Source organism: Artemia franciscana, chromosome 9, assembly GCF_032884065.1.
Source record: "Artemia franciscana chromosome 9, ASM3288406v1, whole genome shotgun sequence".
In the NCBI taxonomy this organism is placed as follows: Eukaryota; Metazoa; Arthropoda; class Branchiopoda; order Anostraca; family Artemiidae; genus Artemia; species Artemia franciscana.
Window position 1 is genome coordinate 7786433 of NC_088871.1, and position 22083 is coordinate 7808515.

Consider the following 22083-nt stretch of genomic DNA (forward strand, 5'->3'; position numbering starts at 1 on the left):
TTAATGGGGGTCATATCACCCCAGAGGCATTGTTATTGGATATTTTAACTATGCTCTACCAAATGGCTAACTTAGAATTTTTGATCGGAGGTCTTCGGGGATAAAATGATTAGTGACGCTATTATACCTCCATGACATATTTATCCCTACTTTTAACAACAGCTCTATCCCTGCTTTTAACAAAATCCATATCCCGTCATTCTGACGCCAGCCCTAATTTTAAAAGTATCCCCATCCCCTCCTTCCAACAACATCCAGCAGGTACCTGTAGATTTATTGGCAGTGACGCAATCTCCTGCGACATGCTAGACTTCTGGGACCCTTGGGGAAATCCCTGCTTGTGACTGGCGAGGGAAAACACATGAGTTTTACGTATTGACGATAAACACCTGGGTGTTACGTAACTACGGTACAAACGTTGATGTCACACAATACTATAAGAGACTTTTTTCTTTGTTTTTTTTTCAAACAGTTCGTGGTAACGAACTGTAGTAAGGAGCGACCCGACTCAATAGTAACCGAAACTCTAAAAAAATGGAGCTTTGATACCAATAGTTACATCGAAAGAATCGCATTTTAATGCTGATTTTAAATATATAAGTTTCATCAAGATCAGTTATACCCATCAAAAGTTACGAGCCTGAGAATATTTGCCTCATTTTGGAAAATACGGGGAAATACCACTAACAGTCATACAATCTTAACGAAAATCACACCATCAGATTCAGCGTATCAGAGAACCTTGTTGTGGAAGTTTCAAGCTCCTATCTACAAAATTGTGGAATTTCGTATTTTTTGCCAGAAGACAGATCCCGGATGTGTGTTTATTTGTTTTTGTTTTTTCTTTCCAGGGGTGATCGTATCGACTAAGTGGTCCTAGAATGTCGCGAGAGGGCTCATTATAATGGAAACTAAAAGTTCTAGTGCCCTTTTTAAGTGACCAAAAAATTGGAGGGCACCTAGGCCCCCTCCCACGCTCATTTTTTCCGAAAAGTCGCCAGATCAAAACTATGAGATAGCCATTTTATTCACCATATTCGAAAAACCTAATAAATATCTCTTTAGGGATGACCTACTCCCCCACAGTCCCCATGGGAGGGGCTGAAAGTTACAAACTTTGACCTGTGTTTACATATAGTAATGGTTACTGGGAAGCGTACAGACGTTTTCAGGTTTTTTTGGTTTAGGAGGGATAGTTGAGGGGGGGTTACGTGGGAGGATATTTCCATGGAGAAACTTCTCATGGGGGAAGAGAATTTAAATGACGGTGGTGCAGGATTTTCTAGCATTATTTGAAAAAATAATGAAAAAATAAACATGAGAAGTTTTCTCTACTGAAAGTAAGGAGCAGCATTAAAACTTAAAACGAACAAAAATTATTACGCATATGAGGGGTTTACCTCCTTGTTATACCTCACTCTTTACGCTAAAATATTTTTAGTAATTTCTACTATTTATTCTACGGCCTTTGTGATTCAGAGGTCATTCTTAAGGAATTGGGACCAAATTTAAGCTTTAGTGTAAAGAGCAAGGTATCGACGAGGGTTGAACCCCCTCATATACGCAATAAAAACATGCGAATATAGAATTTTCGTTACGTAAGTTAATTCGTAGGTTACGTATATCTTTTACCAATGAAAACATTTGTAAAAAAAAAGTTCTAGCTGCTTTTTTTAAGTAATCAATAAATTGGAGGGCAACTAGGCCTCCTCCCTCACTCCTTTTTTATCAAAATCTTCCGATTAATTGCAATTAATTGATATGAAAATTTCGTTTTAATTATTTATGTGCGGAGAGCCAAGATCAAAACATGCATTAACTCAAAAACGTCCAGAAATTAAATATAAAAACAGTTTTTTTTTAAAATGAAAGTAAGGAGCAACATTAAAACTTAAAACGAACAGAAAATTACTCCGTATTTGAAAGGGGCTTTTCCTCTTTAACGCCCCGCCCTTTACGCTAAAGTTTCTTACTGTTTTAAAAATAGAGTTGAGAGAAACAGACAAACTTTAGCGTAAAGAGCGAGGCGCTGAGGAGGAAAAGCCCCTTTCATATACGGAGTAATTTCTGTTCGTTTTAAGTTTTAATGTTGCTCCTTACTTTCATTAAAAAAAACTTGTTTTTTTTTATTTAATGGTTCTTAGCATCGAAAAGTTACTGCTTCCAGTTTATGCAAGATAGATCTGCAAAAGTAGTTCAAGTAAACTGACTTCTAATATTCCCATTATTCGAAATATCGTTAAAAACTAGTCCTTTTCTGAAAAAAAAAAAAAACGATTAACTAAGATTTAGTTAATCTGAAGTAGTTCTGCAGATATATGTTGCCTAAACCGCGAAATAATAATTTCATTCGTTCTAAATTTCAACTTTGCTCTTTAATTCCATCAGAAAAACTTCTTTTGAAACAAGACCTTTTGTCTTGGCTAGGCAATGAAACAAGAGAAGTAAACATGGGTTATGTTAAAATACTCTTGAATAATAAATATTTTTTTTTGTTTTGTTCAAATACTAAATTTTTACTGTCAAACATGACAAAGAATGGTGGGGGAGGGGTTTAAACAAAACAATAGTATTGTTTCAAGTGTCACGGGTTCACTTTTATTGGGATTTATCCGGATTAATCTCAGATGAGATTCTTAAACACACGTCGCCATATGTTAATGGTATATAATTTAGTGTGTTAATGTTTTATAGATATGTTTAAACTTCTGTTTAATGTAGATTTAAAAATCTAGAAAGATTCGATTCTCGAATCCTCGATTCTCACATATCAGAAAGAGTCGAAATTTGATTCGCTCTCTTTGTGGAGTTGGGGGGGGGAGTGATTCGGAAAAATTGCATATCTAGAAAGATTCGATTCTCTTTTTGAGGCAACCGGAAAAGGTGATAGAAAGGGATGCTTGTTTTATTCAGAATTGAATCTACTGGTAAAAAGCATTTGATCGATTTTTGACTAGTCGAAATTTGATCAGTTTTATGGCACTTGGTATCTACCAAGTGACATATAGCGATCGCAAATTCAGTTGGTCGGTCGGTCTGTCTGTCTGTCTGTCCCGGTATTGCTACTTTAGGCACTTCCAGGTAAGCTAAAAAGATGAAATGTGGCAGGCTTATCAGGAACCAGACAAGATTAGTTAGAAATCGTCGTTTCCCCGATTTGACCATCTGGGTGGGGGTGGGGAAACGGTTAAATCGAAAAAATTAGAAGAAATGAGGTATTTTTAACTTACGAACGGGTCATTGGATCTTACTGAAATTTAATGTTTGGAAGAATATCGTATCTCAGAGCTCTTATTTTCATTCCCGACCGGATCTGGTGATATTGGGGAGAGTTAGAGGGGAACCTAAAATCTTGGAAAACGCTTAGAGTGGAGGGCACGGGATTAAACTTGGTGGGAAAAACAAGCACAAGTCCTAGATACGTAATTGAAATAATCGGAACGGATCCGCTCTCTTTGGGGGAGTTCGGGGGGGGGGTAATTATCAAAAATTAGAAAAAATTAGGTATTTTTAACTTAAGAAGGAGTTATCGTATCTTAATGAACTTTCATATTTAGAAGGACCTCGTAACGTAGAACGCTTATTTTAAATCCTGACCGGATCCAGTGTTTTTTTGGAGGGGGGGAACCGGGAATCTTGGAAAATGCTTAAAGCGAAGAGATAAGGATGAAACTTGGTGGGAAGAATAAGCACAAGTCTAAGATACGTGACTGACATAAGCGGACCGCATCCACTCTCTTTGGTAGAGTTGGGAACAGGGAATAATTCGGAAAAATTAGAAAAAATGAGGTATTTGTAACTGACGAACGGGTGAAGATCTTAATGAAATTTGATATTTAGAAGGATCTTGTGCTTGAAAACTCTGGTTTTAAATCCCAAGAGATTCGGTGACGTTGGGGGAGTCGGAGGTGGGAACCGAAAATCTTGCAAAACGCTTAGAGTGGAGAGATAGGGATGAAACTTAATGGGAAGAATAAGCACAAACTATAGATACTTGATTGGCATAATTGGAACAGATCCGTTCTCTTTGGGGGAGCTGGGGGTTGTTAATTTAGAGAAAATAGAAAAATTGAGGTATTTTAACCTTAAGAATGGTTGGCTGGATCTTAATGAAATTTGCTATTTAGAAGGAACTCATGTCTCAGAGCTCTTTTAGTAAATCCCGACCAGATCCGTTGACACTGGGGGAGTTCGAGGGGGAAACTTGAAATCTTGGAAAAGGCTTATAAATGTCGTAGATACACGATTGACGTAATCGGACTGGATTCGCTCTCTTTGGGGGAATTAGGGGGTTCAGTGCTTTGGCGAGTTTGGTGCTTCTGGACGTGCTAGGACGATGAAAATTGCTAGGCATGTCAGGGACCTGCACACATTTACTTGATACAGTCTTTTCCCCGATTCGACCATCTGGGGGGCTGAAGGGAGAGGAAAATTAGAAAAAAATTAAAATTTTTAAATTAGAAATTTAAAAAATTAAAATTAGCAAAAACTTTTGAGTTGGAACTTTAAGCAAAACTAAGAAGGTTTGTCACCAGTATTATGTATAGGCCCATATAAATAATTTAATTACATATCCTTGTTGAACTCGGGAAAAAGAGAGGAAGCGAGAGAACCAGTATTATACTATTATATATAGGCCCATATATGGCACCATATATGCCATATATATATAGGCCATATATATAGGCACCAGTATTATATATAGGCCCATATAAATAACTTAATTACATATCCTTGTTGAACTCGGGCAAAAGCGAGGAAGTGAGAGAATTTTTAAGACTATTTCCCGGGAAGAATGCGCAATGTTTGTTCTATAGAGGTTTATGAAATCGCGCTTAGAGAAAGACTTCTTGTTCCCAGTTTGCCCCAAGAATGTTAGTTCTATTTCTCAACTGTTAGAAAGTTTGAAAGTTGTTTTATGTCTTGAAAAATTGGATATATCTATGGAATTCAATGATGGTAAGTACATATAATTTACTTTTCGTGCTATTTAAACAAAATAAGTGGACATTCAAAGGCCTCAAAATAAAAGTGTAGGCGAATCAGGTGATCAGAATTACGAAGTCGGCTCAGAAAAAGATTTTTTTTTTCAAAATTAGCCTGAAGGATCCCAAAGAAACGAATTGTGAGATTCTACCAAAATAATTATGGGAGAGACCGATATAGAATTTGAAATTTTCAAAAAATAGTCCTGGAAGGGCCATAGCAGATTGTCTCTAGTATAATTCCCTTCTAATTTCCTACTAAAAATTGAAATGACCTTTCCACGGAAATTTTTGTCTATGATCTTTCCTCAAAAATTTTTAAATGACGGTGATCTTTTTTTTTTGTCAAATAGCGAAAAATCTTACAAATATAAGGTAAACAAACATTGTCATTTTACTTCTAAAAACATATATACTAATTAGAATGTTTTGAATACATGTGACCAAGCAGTTTTAAGGGGTCTCCGTCCTCAAGTTTTTTCTCTCTAGTCCATAAATTTTACACCATTTCCTAATTGATTAATTTTAGACTAGTAATAACCAGCGCATACACTCCTCTAACATCCAACACTATCTGACACCACTTCTTCAGTCACCTTCAAGAATAATTATGTTTATTAAGTCTCTATATGTCTCTAGTATAACCTGAAACCCAGAAAGAAACCTTTGAAAGAAGAAGGCTAATTCTGGGACATTTCTTGGAACGTCTAAATTTAAGCAATTGAACAATAACAAAATAGGAAAAAAAAAAATGCGACCCAGATTCCCGATGCGGTTTTGCTGTGTTTAGTAGTCTAGGCCAGTTTACCACACACACAAATGTTATTTTATTGAAATAAGTTGAACTATGCAGCCTTCAAAAAAAGGGTGTTGAATGTCCAGAATTATAAAGGTAAAAGAGGAAGATTGTTTTTGTCGAAACTAGCATTGCCTCTGTCGCCTCCCCACTTAACCCCTTGTTTACTCCTGTATTAGGAGTAAGCATGCTTCTTGAGCCAAACTGTTTTGTTATTTTGTTACTTTCTGTTATTGTGTTACTTTTTGTTATTATGATTATTTGTTGTTACTACTTATGTATTTTGTTACTTTGTTATTTATAGTTATTTTTTACTTTTTTCTTATTTTGTTACTTTTTGTTATTTTTTGCTTTGTTGTTATTATTTTGATATTTTTTTACTATTCTATTACTTCTAGGTAGCAAAAATAACAACTAATTTTGACAAAAAACCGAGATTTTTTCTTACTGATAACATCATAACATCATCCCTTTCTGACTAGAGTATAAATTTAAATATATTTACTGTTATTTGTGTCATTTATATCTTTTTTAGCATCTTTTTTGTATATCTTTTTATTATTTTTATAAATTTTCTTGCCTTCAATGTTACCTTTCTTTTCTCAATGTCTTGTAAATATGTTTGTTTTCCCCATGCTTTTTCCAAATAAATCAAGGTTATCAAGACTGCCTAGATTAGCTATTGTTCCGCCTTACCAATCTTAGAATCATTCCTAGTTTTCTTTCTAGCATATCACAGAATACATAATTAATGAACATCAAACAGTTCGTGGTTGCGAACAATGAATAAGGAATGTTGCGGCTTAATAGTAACCGAAACTATGAGAAAAAGAGTCTTGATAACTATAGATACATCAAAAGAGCGGAATTTTGATGCTTATTCAAAATATAAAACCATCATCACGTTTAATGTTACCCATAAAAAGTTACGGGCCTGAGGATATTTGACCAATTTTTGATAAAGAGAGGAGACAGTTCCAAACATCAAGTGATCTTGATGAAAATCGTACCATCAAGTTCAGCATATCTGTGAGCCTTACCGTAGAGGCTTCAAGATTCTATATACAAAAATACGGAATTTTGCATTTTTTGCCGGAAGAAAGATCACTGATGCGTGTTTATTTGTTTTTTTTTTCAGTGATCGTTCAAATCAATGATCCAAGAACATCAGGAGAGGGCTCCTTTGATTGGAAATCAAAAGTTTCTATCCCTTTTTAAATGACCAAAATATTTGAGGGAAGCAAGCCTCCTTCCCGTGTCTCTTTTTTCCCCAAAGTCTACATAACCAAAATTTTGAGATATGAATTTTGTTCAGAATAGTTGGAAGATCTATTAACTATTTCTTCGAGGATAACTTGAATCCCCAGAAGAGTCCCTGAGAGAAGGGCTGCAAGCTATGAGCTTTGCCCTTTGTTTACATATATAATTGGTCTTTGTTATGCATAAAGACATTTTCTCTGAGGGGAGGAGGGAATTTTATTACGCTGGTAAGGTATGTAAGAGGATCAATAAATGGAGGAATTGTTTGTGAAGGAAGGGGATTTACCATAGAGGGGGAGTCAGATTTCCCAGTATTATTTTTTTTAAACTTTCAAAAATTAAATAGAGAACCAGGTTTTTTTAACCGATAGTAAATAGCAAAATTAAACCTTAAACGAGCCACCTCATCAATAGCTCGCTCTTTACGCTAGTTTTTTTTAGAACGTTTAAAACAGCTTATTATTCTAATTAAACGGCCTTCTTTGTTTAAGGAGTTTTTCTTAAGAAATTGGAACAAAAAGTTAAACTTTCAAGTAAAGAGTGAGCTATTGAGGAGTGGGGGGAGTTTTCCTCATATACATAATATTTTTTTTTCGTTTTAAGTGTTAATGTTGCTCCATACTTTTAGTTGAAAAAAAACTTAATTTTAATTTTTATTGCCTATAGAAGCGAGGATACATTATTTAATATGATGATATATGAATAAAATAATACCTTATTAGTTTGTCACAGCCGGATTTATCTTGAGAGTAACCTTTTTTTTGCTTATTGATGTAACAGTACGCAAAGTCAACTTAATAAGGCTCCCCCGCCCTAAGCCCCTTTTGAGCGGATTCGTCCAATCTGAGCTTGTGATGGCTAATCTTTGAAAATAAATATTACTAGGACCATACTTCATTATCCTATCAGGGTAATACTATCGTTTTTATGCTGCAAATTCCCTCCCCCGAATTTGGAAAATTACAGACAAAATCGAATGATTAAATTGATTAAAAAGGCACATTTGGGCTAAATATTTGGTAAAAATATCTTTAATGTGAGATGAATGGGTAAAATGGGCGTAATGTCCAAGAACACATATAAATGATTTGCCTTTCCCCTCTCCTCCTGAAAGATCCACAATGTACGAAAAGTTAAAAAAAAATTGGAAAAACATGATGCTTTACAGGCAAACATCCTTTTTTTTACCTTAGAACCATTCACAAAAAAAATCTGGGATGCCCACAGCCATCTACACAAAAAATCCTTTTGTGAGATGAATGGGTAAAATGTATCCAAGAACACAGATAAATTGTCTTTAAAACTAGAAAAAGAAGTTAATTATTCGTATTACCATGTTTTTTTAAATATAGTTCCTATTTATAATCGGTGAAAAAAAAAATTTATAAGTTAATCATGTAATTCAACACGATCTACCCTTTTTGGTTTTGTAAAACAATAAACCTGCTCTCATTTCACCGAATTGGAAAATAATAATTAGAACAATAATAAAAACGACAACAACAATGCCAAAATGTATCTGAGAGTACATAATTTTTCAAAGTGACAAAATTGAATCCGACCAACGAAATGAACAATGAAGAAAAAACATATTTGGGATGTAAATTTGCTAAAACTAGTTTGGTTTTTGGGAAATGGGTAAATTGGGTAAATTTTGAACATATTTCTCTGCACATGGAGTGCATTGTCCATGAAAAACATGACAACCGTGTTTATAACTAAAACATTTATTTAATTATGTATATGAATATATGAGAATGAATAGTACTCTTATTTAGAATCATTAGAACACGTTTGACGACTTTAGGATATATTATCCTTGAACAGTAAACCTGCAGTCGTTTTCATTGACTAAAGCCTAAAAAAATAATTATGTTCTTTATAGAAAACGAAAATCCCTCCCCCCTAGTCTGAAAAAAATAATATTATCCAAAATACATTTGAGAGTAAATAAACAAGCTGAATCAGGACAATTTTATCAAATGAACATACCTGTAATGAATATAGAACTGTCAGTATAGAAGTGTCATAAGGAAGTGCATATAGAGTAAATAAACAATCTTAATCAGGACAAATATATCAAATGAACATACCTACAATGCATATAGAACTGTCAGTATAGAAGTTTCATATGGAAGTGCATATAGAGTAAATAAACAATCTTAATCAGGACAAATATATCAAATGAACATACCTACAATGCATATAGAACTGTCAGTATAGAAGTGTCATAAGGAAGTGCATATAGAGTAAATAAACAATCTTAATCAGGACAAATATATCAAATGAACATACCTACAATGCATATAGAACTGTCAGTATAGAAGTTTCATATGGAAGTGCATATAGAGTAAATAAGCAATCTTAATCAGGACAAATATATCAAATGAACATACCTACAATGCATATAGAACTGTCAGTATAGAAGTTTCATATGGAAGTGCATATAAAGTAAATAAACAATCTTAATCAGGACAAATATATCAAATGAACATACCTACAATGCATATAGAACTGTCAGTATAGAAGTTTCATATGGAAGTGCATATAGAGTAAATAAACAATCTTAATCAGGACAAATGTATCAAATGAACATACCTACAATGCATATAGAACTGTCAGTATAGAAGTGTCATAAGGAAGTGCATATAGAGTAAATAAACAATCTTAATCAGGACAAATATATCAAATGAACATACCTACAATGCATATAGAACTGTCAGTATAGAAGTTTCACATGGAAGTGCATATAGAGTAAATAAACAATCTTAATCAGGACAAATACATCAAATGAACATACCTGCAATGCTTATAGAAGTGCGGGTTATGCCAATAATTATTTTCCTATTCATAGCTAATGTTACGTAAATACCGTAATTGGTTGTCACAGGGAAAGTCCACACGGAAAAAAACCCCATCTCAGCCAAAACCCAATGAGGGTTCACGCACCAGTGTCAAACTGTGCCAGTTTATTACCTATTTTTATCGTTGCTGCTCCTTAATCCCCTTGCGGAACATGTGCTTGAAGATGATTCAAACAAATTCTCACACTTTTAAATGTTCGCTAAAAGGCACTTCATTCTTACATATTTATAATAAATAAAAGAAACAAGTTTTTTCATCTAAAAGTAAATAGCTTCATTAATGCTCGAAACGGATAGAATTTATTTCGTATATGAGGAAGGCTGCTATTCTTAAAACCTCGCTGACGCTCAAGTTTTTTGATACTTAAAAGAAAAACTTCTTATTGGTCTAATTACACGGACAGGAGTTATACGGACTCGAACAGCGGTCTGATTACGTGTTTCAAGGGGCGTTCTTAAAGAATTGGGACATAACAGAAATATTAGCGTAAAGAGTGAGGTGTTGACGAAGAGCAACCTTTCATCTACATAATAATTTCTGTTGGTTTTAAGCTTTAATGTTATTTCTTACTTTCAGTTGAAAAAACTTATTTTTTTTTATTTAATCTCTGGCCATTTTTAAACAACGCTAAGAAATCTGGCAACACCTCCACGGAAAAATCTTTCCTCCCCACGGATTTATTCTCTAGACAATTCACTTTTGGTGTGAAAATCCACTCCGGACAATTACCCTTAATATCCCCACGCGTGAAATTGGACGGGAAAGAGAAAGCAATACATAAGACGAATTTCGTATAGGAATTCTGGCAAAGTTCTCCGGTGTAAAATATCCCTGGAAAAATTAATTCCCTGGACACTTTCCCCAATGGAAAATTATCTCGCGGAAAATACAACCAGTGTAGAATTTGCCCCCTCCCACCCAAAAAAATGTATTCATACTTCCCAATAACAACTACTATACGAAAATAATAGGAATTTTTTTTTACTTAAAGACTCTTCCCCAGGGGATGTGTGGGGGGATCATAATACTTCGAAAGGCTTAGTTATTTGGCCTTTCAACTATGCTGAGCAAAATAACTATCTCAAAATTTTGATTGAATGATTTTGAGAAAAAAGAGGCATGGAGGGGGTCTTAGAAAAGGGGCACTATAACTTTTAATTTCGATATAGTGAGCCCTTTCCCTATATTCTAGGACCACTGGGTGGATACGATCACCCTCAGAAAAAAAACACGTTTTCCGTGGTTCTTCTTTTGGTAAAAATTGCGAAATTCCACTTTTTTGCAAATAAGAGCTCGAAACCCCTACAGTAGTGTCCTCTGCTGCGCTACATCAGGGGAGTATTTTGCCCTTTTTTCCAAAATAAGGTAGCTATTCTCAGGCCCATAACCTTTAATGGATAACAAAGTGGGTAAGACAAGACTAAATTTAAAGGAACTTAAATATTTGCAACCAGCATTAGAATACAATTCTTTTGATATATCTATGGATATCAAAACTTCGTTTTTTAGAGCTTCGGTTACTATTGAGCCGGGTTACTCCTTACTTACAGTTCGTTAGCACGAGCCCTTTGATTACATATTAATATTAAATATTTTTCATTATATTTATTCTGTTTGCTGGATCATATTCTTTATTATATCTTATTTCAATGTATTTATATTATAATCTTTACATTATATATTACATATTCTTATATTCATAAATCTGGATATGTTCAGAGCCTTCATGTTTAAATACTCAATTCTACCTTTTAAAACTCTCTAGCTCTTTTTTACCTTTTCTTTTCAATCGTTTACAATCTTTTGGTTATTATGATTAATTATTCTATTATTATTGTATTACTCACTTATTATTCTTGCCTGTTCGAACTTAAAACTACTTATGTCTCTACATTAAATATAAGATTGCCAAAATTTGTGCTCTTTCATCATCCAACTGGGACCAAACGGAAAGCAGGTCAACCCCTGAATGGGGTAGGATGAGGTCATAACGGGAAACTTAAAAGAAATTAGAGGTTCATGAGAAGGGACTTTGTATCTCGGTGCATTTTGCATTTCATGAGAGGGGAGTTGATCTCGGTGAAAGAGGGACGTTTGCGGTTGTTTTAACCTTTGGTGGCAAGTTAAAATCGAATAGTTGCGGGCATCAAGCCACGGCTAATTGTTGAAGATAGTCCATTTGAGTGAGAGGCAAATCTGGCATTAACCCCCCTTATTAGTATTGTACATAAATAATGTTATTTCATTTGTTAATAGATATGTTTATCTATTATCCGTCCATGCGTAATGCATCCGTTGATTTTTGAATTAAAATCGAATAGTTGTGGGCATCAAGCCATGGCTAATTGTAGAAAACTCCAAGACGGATAGTCCAATTGAGTGAGAGACAAATCTGGCATTAACCTTCTTTATTAGGATTATACAAAAATGACGTTATTTCGTTTTTTAATAGACATGTCTATCTATTATCCGTCCAAGCGTAATGTATCCGTTGATTTTTAAATTAAAATTGAATATTTTTGGCCATTAAGCCATGGCTAATTGTAAAAAAAACCAAGACAGATAGTCCAGTTGAGTGAGAGGCAAATCTAGCATTAACCCCCCTTATTAGGATTATACATAAGATGTTAGTTCATTTGTTAATAGATATGTCTATCTATTATCCGTCCATGCGTCATTCCTAGGGCAGAAGAATTAAGGTAAATAGTCATAAAGCTAAGATAGTCGTACAACCTATAGTTTTCCGAATGTTTGGTTAAATGGCACGGATAAACGGCGGGAGTAAGTATGCCTCTCGTACTGGACCAATATTTTGTTTTTGCTGCTGTGAATTTTTGTTGAAGTATTGCAATAAATATCTGTTAAATTGCTTTTATAGAAGCCGGAAACTGTTTTTCGAAATCTCCATAACGTACTTTCGACGTAAGTAAGGAGTCTCATAAATAGTTTAGGGACGTGAATGAGTGACGTTTGGAAGTACTGTAGTCGTTTTTATATGGAAACTGAAGTTATGAATTGCTATAAAATATGAAGGTAGGAGCTTCAACTTGGATTAATTTTTAACAGCCACAAGATGTTACAAATCTTTAGATAGATAGTTCTATTAAAGAAAATACAAAAGTCATTCAATAACAAGGTAAAAATAAACAACGTAAGGAAGAACTATAAATAGCCACTGAATATATAGTATGAAGTGGATGAAATCATATAAAAGTACGAACAGAAACCCTTACAGAACTCACGCAATTTCATTAACATAAAAATCAACACTAGTAAGCAAATAAAAGGCAAAGCAAAAACTGACAAATTTTTTTTCAACATTTGTTAAGGAATCAAAATTTAGGAAAGAGACAGAACTATGTTCAAATTTGAAAAAGATTATCTAGATGGCGTTAAAAATAGTAGGATACGACATTTTCACAATGTTATGGAAAGGAATATTACTATGTATATGGTATAGTAAATATTTGAAAATTCCTCAGTAAGATCAGAGGAAAATGTAAATTTAGGACTTTTTAGGTCCGTTCTTCCTTTATATTACAATATTAAACATATTATTACATAACAACATATAAACACATAAAAAAATCATACATTTGACAACATACAAACAATATTATTAAAAGAAAATATCAAAGTACCAACAACAGCAAAAGTAAACTCTTTGTTGTTCTAATTGGATAAGTTGAATTCTATATATATATCCTAAAAAATACATCCTGTATATATCCTAAAATTATATCCTAAAAAATTAAATATCCTAAAACTATATATAAAATTAAATCTATATATAATTATATCTATCTATATATAACTATATATAAAATTATATCCTAAAACTATAAATATCCTAAAAAATTGGATATTATGGATATCCAAAAAATTGGATAATATAAATGATGAAAAGTCATCAAAAAGTATCATACGGCACAAAATGGCAGAAGAAGGTCTAGCTCTCCCGCTATTTATGCTTGAATTTCTGCGAACGAAAGTACTTTCAAATTTAGCTGACTAGTTTTGCTTATACATTTTCATGGTTCAACAAGGCAACACTCATAAAAAAATGTACTTTTAAAATTTAAAAATTTGGCCGAACATTCAAAAGAATCGGTTCAACAGAGCTGATAGTGATATATTAATGTTAGAAATTATAAGTAACACACTGTCTTACCATTATATATATATATATATATATATATATATATATATATATATATATATACATATATATATATATATATATATATATATATATATATATATATATATATATATATATATATATATATATATATATATATATATATATATATATATATATATATATATATATATATATATATATATAAGATTTTTGTTGGATTAAGGTCACCCAAATATATACCTCATATTTTAGAGACAGTAATTTTAACAGTAACTCTCCTCTTTGTGCATTATAGTTTTCTTGCAGACAGTTATGACAGTTATCACACTATTGCAGAAGTAGAATTCAATGTACATGTCAACAAAAGCTGATGACACAAGTTGGTACAAAAATGTACCAACATGTGAAACTTAATAATTTCGAAATAAATTCTAAGACTTCTTGGTTTAAGCTATGAATGGACATAGCATGGGTCCAGGAACAAAAATATTTTCATTTTAATGTTCTTGGCAATTTGATATTAAAGTTGCATTATTATTGCTTGTCTCAGTCAAAGTTTGCTTGATGGTCCATTGCTTTCGTAACCATTCAGATTTTTATATCCAAATGTTGGAATCATATGTAGCAATTAAAAAAATAGTTTTTAAAAACATAAGTTTTTCAAAGAAAAGTAAATTGACGTATTAAAACCTTAAATAGTCAGAAATAAAGCCACGTGGCAGTTCTAAATTAAAGCGAACAGAAAGTACTATCAATGTTTATTGACATCCTAAACGAACAGAACTAAAATAAATAAGCACATTAAATATACAAATTTTTGATCTGCAATAGATGAATAGATGAGCACTAAAACCAACAGCAATTAAAATGAACCATAAAAGAAATCAGTAACACCTAGAATAAGACATTTTCCATTTTCCCTGGATTTCCCTCCAAATGAAACTATCACAATTTATATAATCCTAGCACAAAATCTTTTAAGCAGAAACGAAAATTTATGCCGATCAATTTAATCTCGTCCTAATATCTCCCTTTGTCAGATGTAAATTTCAAGGCAAAGAAAGAATGAATGGATTTCTTTGAAGTTGTCTGATACCTATTTAAATTGAAATCCCATAAAAGTAGCTAAATGGAAAGTATTTTTTTTCACATCTGTTCATGACATTCAATTAACCACATTTCAATCGAGCACTACCAAGTGGATTCATAGCAATCTCCAAAGATTGTGTTTTTTCTACTATGTTCCGTTTTGTATAAATGAGGCTAGGTCGCTGGGAGTAGTCTTGGGCCCAAAACCGGTTGGAGGTATTTACATCCCTTTTTAAAGCAACAGAACTAGAAAGGTTATCAAACAATCGGCCAGATGGAAGCGCTTATTATAGGGCTGTAACGCGCTGTAACAATAACTACTGTGTAATATCTTTTGACTTACTACTAGAAAAATTTTCCCTTATAAAACGGCTAATACTTCTCAAAAATGTTCCTGGGATAATTATTAGCTGGACGATAAATTTTCATTTCTTTTATTACAAGATGCTTGAACAAAATGGTAACAAAATGGTAACAAAATGTAAGAAAATGAAGGACTTGGTCATACTTAAAGATAAATGGAACTAAACTCATCGAATGAAGAGAGGGATAATATTTACGGGGGATGAACTGCACATTTACGTAGGTGAACATCTAATTGCGCGTGTTTGCTCCATTTCCCTCCATACCCAAAACCTCTACATTAGGTCTACCCAAAACCTCTACCCAAAACCTCAAAACCTCTACAAAAGTCTACATTAGGTGGTTTTCCTGCCAAACGACATTTTGTAACCCTATTTTGGTCTATTGGGCTAAACTGAAGAGACTACACGCTAACGAAAGTAAAAAAAAAACAAAAAAAAAACAAAACTGTTCTTTCGTTCCATTCCTACCATATCCACGTCAATCCCTGGCAGTTCTCTTTTGCAAATTGAACAAGAAACAATTTTGCAAAAACACAAAGCCAAACTTAATCTTTAAACATAGATTTATTTTGTTCAGTTAACACCCAAGTACGGAAGAGACATATTGTAGCATAGCCACTTCAATAGAAAGGATAAGCAGTAGGGTAAATCCTTTGATAATAATCGAAAATAGTTTAATAGTTAGTAATCCTTTAAAAAATATTTAAATGATCGTATTTCTAAGAGTATTGCTTGTCTGCACTTAAATTTGTTGAAAGATTGCTCAATAAGTGATGGCCCAAAATAGGCTCAAAATACTAATTTCCTGAAATAAGTCTATCTGTCTTGGATGAACAATTCACATTTCCGCCATATTACTTTTGATAGCAATAGGTTTCGATACCAATAGATACATCAAAAGAATCGCGTTTTTTGCTGATTTTAAATATAAAAATTTCATCAAGTTTAGTCCAACCCATCAAAAATTACGAGCCTGAGAAAATTTGCTTAATTTCAAAAAACGAAGAAATATCCCTTAAAAGGCATATAATCTTAATAAAGATAACACCATCAGATTCAGTGTATCAGAGAGTTCTACTGTAGAGGTTTCAAGCTCCTATCTGCACAATATGTGGAAATTTGTACTTTTTGCCAAAAAAAAACAAAAAACGGATGCGTGTTTTTATCCCAGGAGTGATCGTATATAACCAGTTGTCTTAAAATTTTGCAAGAGGGCTCATTCGAACGGAAATTAAAAGCTCCATTGCCCTTTTTGGTGACCAAAAAATTGGAGGACAATCAGGCCCCCTCCCATGGACATATTCCCTCAAATTCACCAGATTAAATTTGGAGATAGCCGTTTTGTTCAGCATAGTCAAAATATATATTAACCATGTCTTTGAGGATTACGTAATCCCCCACAGTCTCCACAAGAAGGCCTGCAAGCTACGATCTTTGCCCATTGTTTACATATAGCCTATTATTGGTTATTGGGAAGTCTACAGACGTTTTCGGGGGAGATTTTTTCTGGTGGGGGGATTCGGGGGAGAGGGTTACGTGGAAGATTCTTTCCATGGGGGAATTCCTTATTTGGGAAGAGAATTTTTATGGTGAGGGTGCTGGGTTCCCCATTATTATTTAGAAAACAATCAGAAATTAAATAAAGAAACAAGTTTTTCAACTGAGAGTAAGGAGTAACATTAAACCTTAAAACGAACAGAAATTATTGAGTATATGAGGAGGTTCGTCCCCTTATTATTGCCTCGCTCTTGACACTAAATTATTTTCAGTAATTTCAAGAAAGCTATTTATTCTAATTAAGCGGCCTATATGATTCAGGGGTCATTCTTAAGAAAATGGAGCAAAATTCGAACTTTAGCAGAAAGAGCGAGGTATTGACAAGCGGGCGAACCCTCTGATGTCTGATGTCACATATAGAGGAAGTTCATCCCCTCCTGCATAACTTGCTCTTTCCGCTGAAATTTGAATTTTGTTAAATAATGGCCAATATAAGCAATAATTTGTTTGTGTTGTTTTTCAGCTAATCTTAGCATTGAATTTTACCTTAAGCAGCTTCAAAACTATGATTTTATAGGATAATAAACAAAAGATGATGCATGTCTTCGGCTTTTGGTTGTTATAAATTAAAACAAAAACAAGTTTTTTACAACTGAAAGTAGGGAATAACATTAAAACTTAAAACGAACTTAAACTATTACTTGTATCTTTTAAAGATCTTTTCTATAATTCATTTCAGTAATCCGAAAATTGCTCAACTTGTGACTTTTATTTTTATAAACATACTTTCGACCTCTTTGGTCGTTTTGTTACTATGCCTTACAAAATTAGGTCCTCAAATATCGCTAATTTAAGTTTCGTGGGAGAATCTCTCCATGGAGAAATTTTGCGTATGGGAAGGGAATTTTCCATAGAGAAGGAGTTGGATTTCAAGACATTATTTAAAAAACGATCAGCAATTAAATGAAAAACAAGTTTTTTGTCTGAAAATAAGAAGCAACATTAAAACTTAAAACAAACAGAAAATATCAAACAGTTCGTGGCAAAGAACTGTAGTAAGGAGCGATCCGGCTCAACAAAAAACGAAACTTAAAAAAATGGGATTTTGATACTAATAGATACGTCAAAAGAATTGGATTTTTATGCTGATTTAAAATATGTAAGTTTCATCAAATTTAGTCTTATATCAAAAGTTACGAGCCTTTGAAAATTTGCCTTATTTTCGAAAATAGGGGGAAATACCCCCTAAAAGTCATAGAATCTTAACGAAAATCACAACATCATATTCAGCGTATCAGAGAACCTTACTATAGAATTTTCAAGCTCTTATCTACAAAAATGTAGAATTTCGTATGTTTTGTCAGATGACCGATCACGGGTGCTCGTTTGTTTGTTTGTTTTTTTTTTTTTGCCTTTTTCCCCAGGGGTGATCGTATCGACCTTGTGGTCCTAGAATGTTGCAAGAGGGCTCATTCTAACGGAAATTAAAAGTTATAATGCCCTTTTTAAGTGACCAAAAAAATTAGAGGGCACCTAGACCCCCTCCCACGCTCATTTTCCCCAAAGTCAACGGGTCAAAATTCTGAAAGAGCCATTTTGTTCAGCATAGTCTAAAAACCTAATAACTATGTCTTTGGGGACGACTTACTCCCTCACAGTCCCCGGGGGAGGGGCTACAAGTTACAAACTTTGACCAGTGTTTACATATAGTAATGGTTATTGGAAAGTGTACAGACGTTTTCAGGGGAATTTTTTCTTGGATAGGGAGGGGGTTGAGGGAAGGGGATTAAGTGGGAGGGTCTCTCTATTGAGGTATTTGTCATGGGAGGAGGGAATTTCCATGAAGGGGGCGCAGGATTTTCTAATATTATTTAAAACAAAAAACAATGAAAAGATGAATATGAAAAAGTTTTTTCAACTGAAAGTAAGGAGCAGCATTAAAACAAAACGAATAGAAATTATTACGCATATGAGGGGTTCATCTCCTCCTAAATACCTTTTCTTTACGCTAAAGCATTTTAAGTAATTTTAACTATTTCTTCTGCGGCCTTTGTGATTCAGGGGTCATTCTTAAAGAATTGGGACAAAATTTAAGCTTTAGTGTAAAGAGCAAGGTATTAAAGATGGGATAAACCCCCTCATATACGTAATAAAAATATACGAATATAGAAGTTCAAAACAAAATCTAATTCGGAAGTTACGTATATTTTTTATTAATAAAAACGTTCGCAAAAAAGTAAAAGTTCTAGTTGCCTTTTTAAGTAACCAAAAGATTGAAAGGCAACTAAGCCTCCTCCCCCATTCCTTTTTTCTCAAAATCGTCTGATCTAAACTAACAAAAAGCCATTTAGCCCAAAAAAAATATGCAAATTTGATTCTAAGTATTTATGTGCGGTGAGCCAAACATGCATTAATTCAGAAACGTTCAGAAATTAAAAAAAAAAATGTTTTTTTAACTGAAAGTAAGGAGCGACATTAAAATTTAAAACGAACAGAAATTACTCCGTATATAAAAGGGGCTGTTTCCTCCTCAACGCCCCGCTCTTTACGCTAACGTTTTTCACTGTTTTAAACAGTAGATTTGAGAGAAAGAGTCAAACTTTAGCGCAAAGAGTGGGGCTTTGAGGAGGGAACAACCCTTTTCATACTCGGAGTAATTTCTGTTCGTTTTAAATTTTAATGTCGCTCCTTACTTTCAGTTAAAAACTTGTTTTTTTTTCTATATTTAATTACTTATATGAGATGGGTTGTTTCTCCACAAAATGTCACTCTTACGCTAAAGTTTCTTTGTTAACCTTTAAAAGAGGTTATTATTCTAGTTAAACAACCTTTGTGATCCAGGAGTCATTCTAAAACAACTGGAACAAAATCAAACTTAGGTTATTATAAGGTTGTTATTAGTTAAAAAAAGTAAAATTAATATGCAAATTTAATTTTAATTATTCATGTTCTATGACACATGCATTAATTCAAAAACATTCAGAAATTAAATAAAGAAAAAAAAACAAGTTTTTTTTAAAACTGAAAGTAAGGAGCAATATTGAAATTTATAACGAACAGAAATTATTCTGTATATGAAAGGGGCTGTCCCCTCCTCAATGCCCCGCTCTTTACGCTAAAGTTTTTTATTGTTTTATAAAGTAGAGTTGTGAGAAAGAATCAAACTTTAGCGTAAAGAGCGAAGCGTCAAGGAGGGGACAGTCCTTTCATATACGGAATAATTTCTGTTCGTTTTAAGTTTTAATGTCACTCATTACTTTTAGTTTTAAAACTTGTTCTTTTTTATGTTATACATAAAAAGATACAGTCATTCTCTAACATGGAATTTTCAAATAGTTTTCGGTATGTTCTCTTTTTCAGATGGCGCTGAAAAATCAACAGCTGTTGCTCTAGCTGTTTTTTTGGTTTTGCAGTAATGACGATTATTTGGGTCTTCTATCGCCAATCTACTGCTGTTGAAAAGTTAGCCCCTGACAGAAGTCGAGTTTCTTATCCGCTTCTGGATTCCCACTCGCCATATGAAAAAATAATAATTTATTTTTGCCGCTCATGTATGGAAAAGAGAAAAGTAGAGTGTTAGAAAAGAAGAAAAAGGATAAAATAATACTTTAATAACAAAGAATATAATAAAACAATAAAATTTAGCTCTATTCTTATTCTGGATTAATCGGTTATATGATCCATGGCTCGATGAAAAAATGTAGTTACGCTAGTGAATAATCAGTTCACTCCTGAACCGAATCTAAGTTCAAAATTTTTCCCCCTTAATATTATTTTTCAAATACGTGAAATATTGCTGCTTGTTCGCTGGTAAAAATCTCCTTTTCGCACTTCTTTTAAAGGGCTACTCTCCAGGAAAAACTCCGAAATTTGGACAATTCAAAATCGGGCGTATTTTCATTTTGCCCGCCAGATTTCCTGATAATGGATGAAAAATAGTCCTGGTGAATAATCAGATCTGTCAGATCTGAATAATCAGAAATCATATTTGATAATTCGTTCTCGTAGCCGGCGATATTATTCGTAGGAAATAATTAAACTATTTCTGTCTGTGAACGGTTAAAAAATATTGTAATAAATTTAGATGAGTCCTAGATTTTAAACCTGTAAAGATGGAGGTGATTTATTTTTGGAATGGTGATTAATTCCTGGAATCATATGAAAAAATGCCTTCATACGGGCGAATATTCAGATTGCTTCTACATCAAATCGTAGCTTTCTAATTCATTTTCCCGGTGGGCAAATTTGTTTCTAAATAGATAAAATCCTTTAGGATGGTAAAAATTTACTGTTACATTTTTAGAGAGGTAAATTTATAGGTAAAATTTTCGTACTTCACTTAAAGTTACCCATACCAGCTAGAATTTTATGTAATAATGTCGCTTGGTCGTACCGGTACTACAAAACTACTGATCAGGATTTAGTTTTAGTACTTTTTTTAAGAGTAAAAATAAGATTCCCTAAAACTAAACCCTTATTTCTTTTCAAATCTGTTTCTTGTTTCTTGTTTCTTTTCATAGCAAAAAATTTTGTTTCTTTTCATAGCAATTTTGTAGAGACTGTAAAGAACCGAAAAAAGAATTTGAACTTCACGTTGAAAAACTTCCAGTTCCAATATATTACAACATGCTAGCAATTAATGTGTTAGAATCGGAATTCTAGGAACCCTTAATATTATATAAATCCTGATTTTTCAATTTGAAGCCAGAGAACGACCAATAGCATATTCAAGATTCCATCCCATTCAAAGCAGCTTTTGTAGATGATTTTTACCACAGACAAAAGGTATATAACGCATATATCTAACTTACCAATTCTTTGGTAATTGATCAATTTGGTGCCCAAGCTTGTCTGGCTAAATTTTCTTCTGAAAATGTTTTCAGAAATGTTACTCGCTAAAAGCAAGCTATTCAAAACATTTGTTCTAAACAAAAGAGACTCAAGTTAAAAATAACGTATAAAACACGGCAAATCTATTTTTAAGCATACATCACCGTCAGGACAAATAGCTTCAAGGCACACTTAGTACCCGGCTCCTTTTTTTTAACAAGTTTTGAAAGGCAAGTTAAACATCTGTATCTC

General features: G+C 33.2%; 1 protein-coding gene across 3 annotated transcripts in view; it reads left to right on the forward strand.

The window, feature by feature from the left end:
* Positions 1-4811: 4811 nt before the first annotated feature.
* The window catches only part of LOC136030952 (zwei Ig domain protein zig-8-like), a 278116-nt gene continuing 260844 nt past the window's right edge, over positions 4812-22083 (forward strand). For 2 of the 3 annotated variants that reach the window (XM_065710089.1, XM_065710093.1), the window contains exon 1: positions 4812-4959. The gene's annotated coding sequence lies outside the window, so the exon portion shown is untranslated. Of the gene's footprint in view, positions 4960-20361; positions 20464-22083 lie in introns of all 3 variants that reach the window. The other variant, XM_065710090.1, reaches the window with a different exon arrangement.